The sequence below is a fragment of the Macrobrachium nipponense genome, chromosome 23, assembly GCF_015104395.2.
Source record: "Macrobrachium nipponense isolate FS-2020 chromosome 23, ASM1510439v2, whole genome shotgun sequence".
In the NCBI taxonomy this organism is placed as follows: Eukaryota; Metazoa; Arthropoda; class Malacostraca; order Decapoda; family Palaemonidae; genus Macrobrachium; species Macrobrachium nipponense.
Window position 1 is genome coordinate 56235219 of NC_061090.1, and position 16093 is coordinate 56251311.

The 16093-nt window shown below is 34.5% G+C and overlaps 1 long non-coding RNA gene across 1 annotated transcript; it reads right to left on the bottom strand.

Annotated features, from left to right (window-relative positions):
• Positions 1-8070: 8070 nt before the first annotated feature.
• Positions 8071-13786, bottom strand: LOC135196567 (uncharacterized). Its single transcript, XR_010310422.1, has 4 exons — positions 13652-13786; positions 11575-11678; positions 8690-10120; positions 8071-8648 (listed from the first exon to the last, which is right to left on the bottom strand). It is a non-coding gene; the product is annotated as an uncharacterized LOC135196567 (long non-coding RNA).
• Between the last annotated feature and the right edge of the window lie 2307 nt (positions 13787-16093).

Here is a 16093-nt window from a genome sequence, read left to right on the forward strand (position 1 = left end):
AAAAAAAAAAACTTAAGTGATCCTTAGGCCACTTGTATTGGAAATGGCTTAATGTCCAATCTGGCTAGTACGTGTGATAAATGGTGTTGCAAATGCATAGGCGACTCAAAAGATGGCTTTTTTTTTTTTTTTTTTAAGATGTTGACAGTTTGATGGCCCCTTTAAGAAGCTTGTTTCTTGACTAAAGTAGTTATTTGAAAGTATTTTGGTTTTAAACAATATGTTGGTGGTCGTTGAAGTAGCTTGTGAAATTATTTTTTTAATTTGGCTGCTTGTATAGTTTAATAAACTATAGTAAAGTACATTAACTGTAAAATAAATTGTTATGAAGTGATTAAGCGCATATACTTATTTAATGTACTGACTAGAGCTCTTGCAAGATCGTAATTATGTACATTTGAATCCATTGTCTACAACTGACTCCCAATAAAAGAAATTTTTCTCTTAATTTGCTATGTTTCATATTATATACCTGACGTTCTTTTATCTCTTAAGAATACAAAGCAATTAGGACAATATGAAAACCACCGAAGTTGACCATGTTAGACTGTGTTGTCAGCCAAGTGATTGAAGTCACTGAAGCCGTGATAAGTGAACAAGAAATGTTTTTTCAAGTATCCTATAGATATCTGGCAACTTTACTGCCTTTGGCCCCATGTAAATTTTCTCCAAGAGTTCACTACTCGATTTCTGTCATAGAAAATGGGCAAAGGCTTCAGCACTGGCGGAGAGAGAATGGGGTGCTTCACGTAGGGAAAACGAGAAAGAAAACGGGAATCTCCTGTACAGAGTAGTCAAGCAACCGCTGAAAAACTCCACGGCTGCAAAATCCACAAACTGACCCCTTAACTCGAATGGATGATTGACACCTACTCAGTTGCCTTCTGCCGAGAACACTCACTCGTCCCTACTCCTTCAGTCACTGCAATGCTGGCTTCGATGGGGTAAAAAAAATATGGGAAATTAAAAAAAATGGGAAATAAAAAAAATTGGAAAAAAGAAAATGGGAAATAAAAGTACTGTGTCTACTGAATTTTATTGTATCCTTGACCGTACAGGAGGAGGTACTTACATAAACTGTGCAACTTAATAGGGTATACCGAGTAGGTACAACACTTCGGCCGGGGGCTAATAATAATAACGAGGTTCTAAGATCGCCAGATCTAAGAAGAAAACTTATTGTATTAGACCAGTGTGTCAGACATCATGAGCAGTTTTCCTGCCTAATTTTTTTCGAATCAAAACCTCCATATGAACCACAAGAAGTGTCACGACTTTTGTTCAGAGAATGACGACAATAGTAGTTCTTACTGCCCCATCTTGCCTCCGTAATAGGATTTTTTTAAATTATTAAATCAAACACTCTGAAAGTCTCTATATGGAGCAGAGCGGAGCATTGCCTGAATTAAATGGCCGAATATCAAGATCTGATTTTTTTATACATTTACTAATGACTTTGTTACTGATATCCAAATACATGTGATTTACTTTCCCTCAAGAACTTTGCGTATTACTTGACATACTTTAATCTTTCTTGTTACTTCAAGTATTCAGAATTAATAGCAAGCTGCTGAGGCTTAATTCTAAATAAGCGATCATTCTGAACCTTTGTTTCAGTACGTCAACTTACATTTTTTTTCCCCAAAGAATAACTAAAAGCTGATCAGGTAAACATTTTGGGAGTTTTGTTTGGCATGAGGTTTACTCGTTAAATATATATTATTCAGATTTATTCACAAATATAAATACAACAAACATTTCTTAAATTTAACTGAGCTAACGCAGACAAAAACTGCAGGTGCTATTGTAGACATCAAATGCTTAACTAATATTCTATCATCTGAAATCTGGCTTTACTAGTCCTGAACTTTAGTCTGAATTAATTTGTGGTTTACTTAAAAGAAAAATATTTAAGAAAGGTACAAGCAACCAGGCTCGGAAAAATAGAACATAGCTAAACTACTTTTAAAAAGATAAATAAATTCAGGCCCGTTACATTATCTTCCAGATAACACTTAAAATACCTAATGCTTAAAAAAACTGAAATGAGTCCAATTTTTTATTCTATTCCCTATTCACTTTTAAATTCTACTCTCAACTTTTTTTATTCTATACCCTATTCATTTCTTATTCTATTCCCTATTAACTTTTTAAAAACTATTCCCTATTAAATTTTTTAATAATTTCATTCCCTATTCATTTTTTTATATAACTGATCACTTACAAGCACCACCTAGTTTCATGTGCGCTTTCCCTTTCTGATCACTCATTTAACCCTAAACGTTGCCTAACTACCAATTTCATTACAAGCAGAAACTACCGTACTTTGAATAATTACGGATATAGTAATATATACGCTTTTATAATTTGTCTTATTTCCTAATTACGTTTACCTAATTAACACCCCATTGCTAAATTACGGTTTTTAGAATATTTTCCCGACCCCAAATTAAGTCTACCTAATTACAGCTTTCTTGTGATAACCATTTTATCATGAATTGCTTATCATTCCCAAATTACCTAATTATTGCTCATTGCTTAAGTTGCCATTCTATAATTTTTTTATAGGCTTAATGACAAAAGTGTCATCCAACACTAACCCACATTTCTTTCAACTTTGAAAATACGCCCGACACTTTTATAAGATAAAGCCCGAAAAGTGTTTAACTTCCTTACCTCAGTCATAAAGCCAACTTACCATAACAAAGATAACCCAAAATTACGCCCTAAAAGAATATTCTTAACTTTTACACAATCTTAAGGCCTGTCCACACGAGCGGGCCTGATCGGCGTGCTCCGGGGTTGACTGGCAAATTCTGGCGGGCTTGCCCCTGTATGTTGTCCACACGGGTGAGGCGATGGAGAGGTGGGCGTGCCCGACGATGCCAGTAGTGTGTTCAGTGCGGTACGATAAACCATGTGCCTACTGCAAAGAAGATTGTGTGTAGCATGATCATTGCTTTGTGTGTGATGAAAAAGAAGAGAATATGGTGCGAAGAATGGCTCAGTAAAAGAAATGTATATGGTTAACGTACGTCTGCCAGGGTCTAAGCTCAAGCCATCGGGCACCACCATGGTGATTTTGCTACAAGACCCAACACTTTTGAGACCCGCTGGAGTTCCTAGACCCCGTTCCAAGTCCTAAACCAGATCCATTGAAATTTGAAGCTATATGCAACTCACTGCAAAACCTGCATTATTTTTAAAGCAAGACAGATTCGATCAAATGACAAAATTCCTCCTATAAAAAGCAAGCTTACTCAAACCAGTGACGTAATTGACAAGCACCGAGAACAAACTGACAAATCTCGATCATTTATGCAGTTAAAACTATCAAAAATTCCAATATGAAAACTATCAGTAAAGCGAATATTCCCTATAAAAGTAAGCTTACTCCATACCAGTGACCTAATTGATAAGCAGCACTGAGAACAAACTGACAAATTTCAATCACTTATGCAGTTAAAACTATCGAAAAATCCAGTATAAAAATGATCAGTAAAGCAAATATTCCCTATAAAAAGTTAGCTTACCCCAAACCAGTGACCTAATTGATAAGCACCGTGAACAAACTTGACAAATTTCAATCGTTTATGTAGTCAAAAGTATTGAAAAATCCAATATGAAAACTATCAGTAAAGGGAATATTTCTTATAAAAAGTAAGCTTACCCAAACCAGTAACCTAAATGAAGAGCACCGTGAACAAACTGACAAATCTCAATCATTTATACAGTCAAACTATAAAAAAATTTTCAATATTAGAACTATCAGTACAGCAAATATTACCAGTTTTGTCATTTGAGATAATCCTTAAATAAGCTCTATAAAGACTTCATTTGGGCATTGATTTCGTTGCCGAGATTTTCGAAAAATAGTTAACCACAGCTTTCAAGACAGAAATGTTTACCCGATCAGCGTTTATGTTATCCTTCAGACTTTTTAAGTTTTATAAGTAGCAGTATTTAGATATGGTTACAATGTTCTTGAAAAAATATGCAAATAATGAACAGTTTCACAAAAACGCATTTTTTTGTTTTACAATAAAGCAAATTAACATTTTAGATCAAGGTTATATGTAAACATCGCGTTTCCATTACATGTGCTTTTATCATATCCACTGACGTCACGTTGTGGCAAAAACATTTACCCAATAATAAAAAAAACATTTACCCAATAATAAACAGTTTAACTACTCTAGGCCACTGTTCAAAACATATTTTAGTACTTTACAGTGCGGTGGGGTTTCTTTAACATTAAATTATGCATAAAAGCTTCCTGTTACATTAGTCTTAATCAGCAAATATATTTCTGGAGATTGCTAATCTGCAAATTGATCTATTTCCGGAGATTTGAAGTAGTTTTTTTTTGAAGATTGCTTCTAGTTTGAAGTAGTTCTTGTTCTGGATATTGCTTCTAGCTTGCAGTAGTTAAGAGAGCTAGTTACTCAAAACTTTCAAGGATAATTATGCAAAACTTTGGTTAGATGTTAAGGTCATGAAGATGAGATTGTAGAGAAATTGCATACTAAATTACACCGATTTAAGGGCATAATTCCAAAGTGAAATTGACTTGACTGAAAATCTAAAGGAGTTCGACCCTTACATCAATAAAATACTTAAGGTGAATGGATATTACAACGTTAATCAAACTACATTTAAGAAGTCTTGCTTGATATTCAGAAAAAAACTACCTGCCAAATACCCGCAATATTTATAGCAAAAATAGTACAAGACCGACATAAAATTCTTCACTGGGCTTAATTCTTTTCTATGTTGATTTTTTTAAACACGTGTCCGTGTTACAGAGATTACAAAATTCTTTACAAGAAAGCTGCTGATTTAACGTTGCTTGACAAAAGCTTACACATGGAAACACGATGTACAGCTATTTCTGTACACTTCTCTAACAAATATAGCCTCAAAAGTTATAATTTTTAAACAAGGTAAATGCTTTTCAGACATCATGTCGACATGAATGACTCAAGACCAAATTTCAAAATATTTCTTAATTTTTGTTGTTGAATGCACAAAGCAATGGAATCAAGCAGTTGTGAAATATGTAGAAATAGTGGAAGGAAAACCTTTTAATGGCATTGCAAGCATACTAACGAATGTTACCATAATGACTAACTCAAGTGTTACATAATTACAAAAAGAAAATCTTGCCCAATAATGTTTCCACTTCGTTTAATACACACATTAGCAAAAAAAAAAAAAAAAAAAAAAAATTTGCCCAAATCACACCACTAACGACAAAACTGCAATACTTGACTGGCATATGTGATTCAAGTGTTTTTTTCGATTCATTATCTTAAGTCACGTTAAAATGAGCTTATAGCACTAAAACTCTTACTGAAAGAAATCACAGAACTCTTTTTTTTATTTAAGAGCCCAGTGTGCAACGTGTTCGAATATTTTCCTAAAGAGACTGAAGATTCTGGAATAATTTTGCAACTACACAATATAGAAATTCATCTAGTTGAACTTTTAAGAACGAGATATTTACGTTACAAAGGCCAGAGAGAGAGAGAGAGAGAAAATCTCAGCTTCAATAAAGACCAGAATCCCAAAGAGAGAGAGAGAGAATCAGCTTCTATAAAGACCAGAGACAGAGAGAGTGAATCAGCTTCTATAAATACCGGAATCCCAGAGAGAGAGAGAGATGTCTCAGCTTCAGTAAAGACCAGAATCCCAGAGAGAGAGAGAATCTCAGCTTCAATAAAGACCAGAATCCCAGAAAGAGAGAGAATCAGCTTCTATAAAGACCAGAATCCCAGAGAGAGAGAGAATCAGCTTCTATAAAGACCAGAATCCCAGAGAGAGAGAGAGAGAATCTCGGATTCAATAAAGACCAGAATCCCAGAGAGAGAGAGAGAGAGAATCTCAGCTTCAATAAAGACCAGATTCCCAGAGAGAGAGAGAGAGGGAGGGAGAGAGAGATATCTCAGCTTCAATAAAGACCAGAATCCCAGAGAGAGAGAGAGAGATCTCGGCTTCAATAAAGACCAGAATCCAGAAAAGAGAGAGAGAGAGAGAGAGAGAGAGAATCTCAGCTCCAATAAAGACCAGAATCCCAGAGAGAGAGAGAGAGAGAGAGAGGGGAATCAGCTTCTATAAAGACCAGAATCCCAGAGAGAGAGAGAGAGAGAGAGAGAGATCTCAGCTTCAATAAAGACCAGAATCCCAGAGAGAGAGAGAGAGAGAGAGAGAGTGAATCTCAGCTTCAATAAAGACCAGAATCCCAGAGAGAGAGAGAGAGAGAGAGAGAGAGAGAATCTCAGCTTCAATAAAGACCAGAATCCCAGATTAGTATGGAAGGGACATTGCTGAACAGTATAAAAACAAAATATTGATTCAACAGTAATTGGCGATGGAAATTTGTATGCAGATAGAACTCACACATCGCAAGATGGGTGAAAAAATTGGGAGAGATGTCAAGTGTCGTTTGTGAAAGCAGAATCAACAAGGTTGAAAGGACCTGTATCGATAAATGGTACGGAAACGTAGCCGTTCGATTGTATAACATGAGAAATAGAATGTGGTAAACATCAAAATGCTTGGATAAAAATGAATAACCACAAGTACGGTAGAACTATCAAATAAGGCTCACATAAGAAGATTGGGGTGGTATGGCCACGTTGTGAGAAGGGAGAAGAGAAAGTAGGGAGAAGAAAAAGTGGGGAGAAGAAAAAGTGGGGAGAAGAAAAAGTGGGGAGAAAAAAGTAAGGAGAAGAGAAAGCAGGGAGAAGAGAAAGTTGGGTGGGCTAAGAGAAAGTGGGGAGAAGACAAAGTTGGGGAGAAGAGAAGAGAAAGTGGAGAGAAGGGAAAGTGGAGAGATGAGAAAGTAAGGAGAAGAAAGCGTAAGAAGAGAAAGTAGAAAAGTGAAACAGGAGGTACCCAGTGGGAGTGGGGATGGAAGACTGAAGGGATGATGGGTGAATGGATGACAAAAGATTGGAGAGGTAAACTGTTTTTACTGGCTGCTCAATGAGCAAGAGCCCGTGCTGGCATAAGGCCAGCTCAGTAAAAAAAACAAAAAACAAACAAAAACACGAGGCTAACGACTGTGTGAACGATCGAGCCAGGTGGAGAAAAGCTTTCAGAAACATCGACCCCGCAATAGAAGAAGAAGAAGAAGGGGAGAGAGAGAGCGAGAGTCCGTCAAACCCACGAAATCTGTCTCTCAAATACATATCCTAAGGGTGATTGCAGAGCCCTTATCAAACTTTTGTAAATAAATCAAATGGCAATTACCATTTCAACTGCCATTTTCATTTAAAATATGACAAGACAGCATACTAATCTAAAATTGAACTTAAAAGGACCTGTTATAGGCTCAAAGAAAAATGATTTTTGTTCTACTATTTCTGCATGTACAGAAAATGTTTTACAGGCATGACTATATAAATGAGAATTTATCTGATAACAAAATTAAGATATCTGATAGTCAAAAAGACTAAATTACACTTAATGTTTACAAATATTGAGTTATTATATCTGATATTGTAATCAGGAATAAATGTCTTAAGATGCATGACTATACAAATTATAATATATCTGATAATGTAAAGAAAAATATGTCTGATAATCATGAATACTAAATTACACTTAACAAATATTGAGTTACATCTGATAAACAAATATTATATCTGATAGTTGTAATCAGGAATAGTCTTCATGGCAGGTGATGCAGTCAACCTATCTTTACATTCCCTATTTTATTGGTGCTTGATTTTCTTGGCCAAAAGATAAAACCTGAAAGAAAAATCATTTTTAGTATATTGATATTCTAACAAAATGACCCTCAAAACATCGAAATTATTCTAATTTCCAAGACATAGGCACAGACTTCCTTGGTAATCCAAATTCGAAAACTTCTTTTCAAAATTACATAGTTAAATTATTAGCATCCAAAATAACGAGAATTCTACATATAGTCAACATAATTTTAGCTTCCAAAATAAATTCTAACTTAAACGTGACCTCTACATATATTTTACATACAATTTTAGAATCCAAAATCAATTTAAACTTAAACGAGACTTCTATATATACTTAACATACAATTTTAGCTTCCAAAATAAATTTTAACTTAAACAAGACTTCTACATATATTTTACATACAACTTTAGCATCCAAAATTAAATTCAACTTAGACGAGACTTCTACATATATTTAACATACAATTTTCGCTTTCAAAATAAATTTTAGCTTAAACAAGACCTCTACACGTTTAACACTGTCCACTTGTACAGCACATTCGCTAAAGTAAAGCTACAGAACTGCATATCCAAAATACCCAGACCATGAGCATAACTACAAAATATAATTCTCTTTGGATTTTATATCAAATGCAATAGCTGATTTAGGTATTAACTTCGTAATTAGGCCTATGTAGTTTTTATGAATTGCAACAGGATATTAACTCCAGTAATTAGACCTTTAGATTTTATAAGAAATGAAACTACAGATTTAGGCATTAACATCGAAAATTTTACGAAGTGCAATGGCTGATTTAGCTATTAACTTCGTAATTAGGCCTAGGGATTTTTTTATGAATTGCAATAGAATATTAACTTCAGTAATTAGGCCTTTAGATTTTATATGAAATGCAACAGCAGATTTAGGCATTAACATCGGAAGTAGACCTGAAAATGTTATGATTTAGACATTAACATCGGAAGTAGACCTGAAGACTTTACGAAATACCTGGCAATAGCAGATTCAGGCATAACTTTTAGGTAGGCCTGTAGAGTTTATGAAACACCAGGTTGAATTCAGCTTGGCGGTTTTTAGATTATACGTGGGAATAGCAGATTCAGGCATTAACTTCATGAAGTTGGCTTGAAGATTTTATGAAATACCTGGGAAAAGCAGATTCAGGTATTAACTTCATAAGTAGGGTTGATGAGTTTAAATACCTGGCAACAGACTATAACAGTCCTGACGGTTTTCATGATATAAAGTAGCAACAACTGTGTCAAAGTAGCCATGGTGATTTCTATGATATGCTTGGATATAGCTGATTTAGGCATTAACTTTGAAAAGGTCTAGCAATACTCATTTATCTGAGCATCTTACTTTCATGAAGCATCTAGAAATGGCAATCGCTGGCAATAAATTGAAGCATTTTCTTTATAACCTAGACGGCCAGATTTTCAGATGAAGTACCTGCACTAGAGCAAGCCTGAAAATTTTTGTTAAGATATACAGCTTCGTACGCAGCCTGGAATGTAGATATGAAACACCTAGCCATAAGATTTTGAACACTAAAAGAAAATTATTATTTATCTACGTACCGGAAAAAGTCTGAACGTGGGATTATGACATGCTACACCAGCATTTACAATAAATCATTACCTAATTGTCATAAAAGGCTGCAGGATCTCGCTGACTATGCTATTGTGTTTGGTTAACAAAGTATTTACGAGTATCAAAATACTTTACTCCTCTGCCGAAATGACCAAAAGACCAACCTTGGTTGCGTTTTCCAAGTTAGTTGTCAATACAGCTCAGAGAAACCTATCTACAAGTTCAGTTTCTTTGAAACAAGCGGTTTTGCATATTAGAAAGCAAAGCAATTGGTTACAATGGTTACATAATCTTTTGATAAACTACAATACAGCATGGGAAAAGCACTATGTCTCTAGGTATTCTCAAACTTATTGTAGTAATGCTTTAAACATTAATAAGTTCCTCGTTGGATACAGAGCGTCAGGTGTGTACATTGCATTCTGCAATGTACACACCAATTCTATAAACACTGTAATCTTAAATCTTAAAGGCTGCTCTTGTGAAAAATCTAACTCCATGCTATTCCAAACTTAAGATTCTAAAGATTATCATTTGACTATTGCATTCATTGAACATTTTAACCAACTCTACCTATGGTTGACTAACTTTAAAATTTTCCTTTTAGTCACCTCCTCATACTTAAAATCAGCTTGCCATCCAGCTTTCCAGCTAATACTCAAAAGGTTTATTTGCAACAATGTAACCCGAATAGTAACTTACGTTGCATATCTGACGATGAATCCTTCCTGTGCGATAATTTCGACGAAATTTTATAAATTACTTCAGACAGATTTCCATGAATTCATGATTTCCGTTGATCAATTACCTGAAATTGAACAAATAGCAAATTAGTACAAATTAGGAACCACATACGTTATCTTAACGGAAAAAAAATATGAATTACTCTACACAGAGCTTTCATTCTAGTCGACAGTTGAATGTGTGTTCTGTGAAGCTAAGTCTGAATACACAAAGCATTTAATTTAAGGTATTTGAAATATTTTTTGTCTCAGTCATAACAGTCAGTTTCAACACGTTACTTGGTTTTCAAAGTTCTGCCAGAAGGCGCTTAAAAATTACCAAAGCTGTTGTAAATCTCCACCTGAATGATTAGCACCAGTTTTCAGGTGGGATGAATTAATTCAGATATATGAAGGTATTCTTCTGGTTGGGCATTTGAGAAAATGACTAGAATTTCCTATTTATAGCAATAAACGATATGGGGGATTGGCAGTACTTTAGACAACGAGATTCCTAAGTTCTTTTTTGTATGCGAACCCTATGCTAGTAATGGCTCGCTGTATTATATGTTTGAAATGGCAGAAGTACTGCTTTTCTCAAATTTCATCTAAAGCCATACGTACAACTCAAGTCCAGGTCTTGGACACTGAACAATCCCTCTATTTTCACCCACAAAGCTTGATAAAACACACAGTGACACTCTGCTCCCTTCATTTTTAGGTACCATGGTAATAAACTAATGGCAAAATCCTTAATGGCTGAAGTAATAGGAAAATTTTTAAATGAATAAACCTCAAAAACTAATTTTAAGTTTTTATAAAACTGACATACATCATGACGATAGTGCCAATCTCATTGTACTAAATAGCCTTTCAAAACTTTCCTTGAACTAACTCATAGCACCTACCACGGGCAAAAAAATAAAATAAAAAAATTCAAAAATTAAATTTAAAGTCTATAAAAGTTACCCATTATAATTCTATATGAAAACCACCCGATACCCATTGAAAAAAAAGGAACCCTTTAGACTGGCAACAATGCCACGTAATATCTCATATTAATGCTTTTACAAACTTGTAAAACACCAAGTATTGCCACATTCAGGCATGATCAATGTTGGCCTGAGGATTTACATGTGGAGTTCCTGACAATGGAGACTAAAAACCTTACCTTTAAGGATCATATGATTATTCTTACCTTGCAACAACATTCTAAGGGAGCAGCTTGTGAAGGAAGCCTGAGGATTTTGATATCAAAATATTCTGGAGCTATGCTTTACAAAGATACTCCTGAATTATTACTTATCAGGGAAAATCTGAATGAAATTATTACAAGTCACACAATTTAAAATTGTTTTGATAGTTTAACACCTAAATAACAGACAGGTCTTAGGTTCAAATTAATAATTATTTCTATTTCACCTAATGCTTTACTGACCTTATCTATATGCATCACAATCTAATGGCTGCTCTTGTGAATCCATATTTCAGTTACCAATACTAAGGTTTATTTCTGACAAAACCCAACATAGCAACTTACTTTACATATCTGAGGAATCAATCTGGATTGTTGGCTCCAACGAAATTCGTTCAACTCCTTAGAACAGATTTCAAAGGATACATGCTTTGCATTTGCCATCCTATCTGAAATTGAAATAGGAAGTCAGTTAAGATTTAGGATACATTAAATTCTTTTGGCACTAATCTTAAAAGTGTGGAATACTAACTGCATGGGACAAGTTTAATTCTCACCATATGCAAGGTTCAGTCTGCAGGTACAGAATATTAAATTAATGCAGAATATTGTAAGGACTAAGTGAGAATACTGATGCCACAAATAAAAATTTGGTAATTCTAAAGAATAGTTCCACACGGACTGCAAGGAACGTAACCGCGAATACGACATCCACTAGGGTGTGGGGCGTCCAATGTATTTCGCCGTGTTTAGTACTGGCCCCTGGGGGTTAATTACAGTCGTCCGAATAAATATTACTTACAGTTCTTGTTCAGGGGGTAAAACTGCATAGAAACACCGCAACTACCATGGTCTAGGCCGGTGCGGAATAGTAATATAGATCTACCAAATTTTAAATATAAAAAACTTTACCTATAAAATTCCCTAATTCAGGCTGTTTATTTTTTTTCCAAATATCACGAAATAGCAGTTAAACAGTCACCAACACTTAAAAAATGCCATGTCACCAACAAGTTGTAGACAGTTACACTTCCTTTTATTGTGACCCCTTTTCATTCACATTTAAGCCAAAGCATTCGAACAATTAAACAAATATATTGCTTTAAGAGGCTATCTTTTATTTGAAGCGCAAGATCCTTCCAATATAGTTATTTTTAAGGTTTATGTCAAGATATTATACTTTCGACAAATATAATAATATTAAAAATTAACCTAACAATAAGCAGGGAAGCCATTTTCGTATTTTATGGTATCTACTAAGTTTAACCAAAGTAGTAAAGCCTGCATTTACAATCCAAGCTGAGCCGTACTTACCCCAATAACTTGGTTCACTAAAGCTCTCGGAAGCTTTCCAGCTATAATTCAGAAATTTATAAAAATCAAACCATTTTACCAAACTCATCACAGCTTACAAGTTTGCTTGAATAAAGCAATAAATATTTTCATGGCCACAGTCATCAGTTTCGATAAAATAAATTTAACTTTCTTATATTTTCGCTAACACCTGTACTGCACCAGTTTTAGGTTTCTGAATATCCAATCTTATCAGCACAAACTTAAAAAGAGACCTACACATGAAAATCTATACACCCAAAGACCTACACAAAGGAAAATCTATACACCCTTACCTGATTCGGAGAGGTTTCGTTGCGAAAACTTGAATGAAAGCACATTTTACTTGCAGATTTGGGGTATTCGCAGGGGGAAAATAATTATTAAACTTTGCAAAGTTACAGCCACTGCATACTGTATAGTCCAGCACATTTAATCAAGAGCTCGTGTATTGCAAACTCGGCTTAATCTCTAGTGGACCAAAAATACAAAAAGGAATTTGGATTACCCAAAATTACAAAATGGAATTTGGTTTGGTAAATCTAAATAATAACTCTGCGTCAGGTATTTCTTTGGAAATTACAGTTTCCTATAGTATTCGGGTAGCTTAAGAATTTACCGTTATTTTTGGCCGGTCGACTGTAATTAACCCCCAGCGGCAAGTACTAAACACAGCGAAATACACTGGATGCCCAAATCCCTAGTGGACGTCATATTCGCGGTTAAGTTTCTTGTAGTCCGTGCGGAGTTATTCTTTAGAACTACCTTTGGCTTACCCAAAACATAAAAAGGAACTTGACTTATCCGAATATATGAAAAGGGACTTGGCCAACGCAAAAGTATAAAGGAACTTAGCTTACCCAAAACAATAAAAAGGAGCTTGGCTTACCCAGAATCATAAAAAGGAACTTGGCTTATCCAGAAATATAAAAAGGGACTTGGCTTACCTAAAAGCATAAAAAGGAACTTGGCCTACCTAAATGTATAAAGAAACTGGGCTTACCCAAAACCATAAAAAGGAACATAGCTTTCTCAAAACCATAAAAAGGAACTTGGCTTACTCAAAACCACAAAAAGGAACTTAACTCACCCAGAACTTTAATATTTAATATTAATATTGTAAAACCATGTAACACCATCTCTCTCAAATGTTATCAAAATCTCAGGCAGTTAAAAATATATGGCTCTAACACTGCTCCTATTAAAAATTGGCTCCTTTCTGTAAATTCTTCTAGAACAGTCTTCCAATTCCAAGGAGTCTAGAAACTAGGCAGGTAAAATACAACAAAGTAGAAACCGCCATCTATTGGTAAGTAAAACAAAGTAGAAAACGCCATCTATTGGCAAGTAAAACAAAGTAGAAAACGCCATCTATTGGCAAGTAAAACAGAAGAAAACGCCATCTACTGGCAAATATAATAAAGTAGAAAACCCCATCTATTGGCAGGTATAATAAAGTAGAAAACCCCATCTATTGGCAAGTATGACAATGTAGAAAATGCCATCTACCGGCAAGTATAATAAAGTAGAAAACGCCATCTATTGGTAATAAAACAAAGTAGAAGACGCCATCTATTGGTAATAAAACAAAGTAGAAGACGCCATCTATTGGCAAGTATGACAAAGTAGAAAACGCCATCTATTGGCAAGGATGACAAAATATAAAACGCCATCTACCGGCAGGTATAATAAATTAGAAAACCCCATCTACTGGTAAGTAAAACAAAATAGAAATCGCCATCTATTAGCAAGTATGACAAAGTAGGAAACGCCCTCTGTTGGCCAAAAGCGTTACAAAAATGGCAGAACATGAGACTTCCACGGCCTAAGAAAATCTGTAAATTACAGTTTGTTTAAGTTATCAAAATGTATAAGTTTCTAAAACTTCCTGCAATTTAATTATTATACACATAAACAGAGAGGGAGAGAAAATAGGAATGTTACTTGATGAATTTCGTTAAAAAGATAATTTGTCTTTCAAATAATGAATTCATCTACATTGCTAGACAGAAATTATATGTTTCAGGTTCACGTTTCAATTCATGAAGTTACGTCATTCGTCACGTACATACCTCGATACGTTATTTAACTTCTAAATGTTTCGTTTCCATTTATGCTGTCTGACCAGTGACGTTGTAATGTCGATACATTTATGTATAACAAAACTTGAGCTTTAACAATAAATGCAGGATTTGTAGTGTTTCAATGTTGAACGGCTACCTGAATTTTCATAACTTGGTGCATGACCATACAAACGTGGACACCTTACACTCATAAACAATAAATTTACATTTACCTCTGTATTTGAATAGAAGATAAATGTACAGTCCCCGTTGTATTTAAATAGGAGGAGGATTCAGAGCTGAATGATATAAATATCACTTAAAAAAAGGGAATCCTAAGCTTTTCCCATAAGACATTCTCTCCAAAAATAGAGATCTCAGTCTCTTATTTCTTACCCATCCCTGCCTGGCGTCGGTTACATCCAACACTGATATTCTCAAGAGAACATCTTCCATTCTCGTCTGTCGACATGAGAAATGAGTCTAAAATTATCTGCCAACCGTTCGCCCTCTCTCTCTCTCTCTCTCTCTCTCTCTCTCCTCTCTCTCTCTCTCTCTCTCCACATTATTCTGTGAAAGAGTTTTATTGTAGAATACACATGGAATCGGTGATATTTACAATTATAATTCATGATTTTAAACTTGGGTATTAGTTTTTTATCATAGAGATGAAGCTCATAATAATGCTAATACTTCTACTAGTGCTACTACTATCAGAAGTATTAGTAGCTCAATCAACGGCTTCTCCCTTCCTTTATGCTAAAAAAACCTTCATTCCGTGACTGAATAAGGAAAATTTTAAATATTCTACTAGAATAAAAACAATATCAGTACTTGTGTTCACACAACTGATGACAGAAACTGAAAATCCTCGCTTCTGAAAATGGCGAACCGTTTACCTCCTAATAAACGCAATAAAAGCTTTATTTTTCTTTTTGTTATTCACATCACTCTTGTCATTTTCTTCATCCACAACCCAGCTTGCGAGAGCAGGCTCGTCCAAGGATAAAAAAAAATCAGATATTTCATTCTCTTTTATTAAGGGAGTAAGGATTTATTTGAATCTCCAAGTTATTGTCTGCGTTTTGCAAACTCTCCATAAGGACTGAATTTTATTCTTATCTCTCTACTGAATTGAATTCTTGGTCAATACTGTTGGCTGAAGTCAGCGTTTTTTCTGTATACAATGGCCGGAATTGTTCTCTTGTTGTGATATGAAACTATACGTGCAAAAGGAAAGACATATCGAAATGGATTGTAAAGTTTATGTATATATATATATATACTATATATATATATATATATATATATATATATATATATATATATATATATATATACATATATATCTCTCTCTCTCTCTCTGTCTCTCTCTCTCTCTCTCTCTCTCTCTCTCTCTCTCTCTCTATATATATATAGATATATATATATATATATATATATATATATATATATATATATATATATAT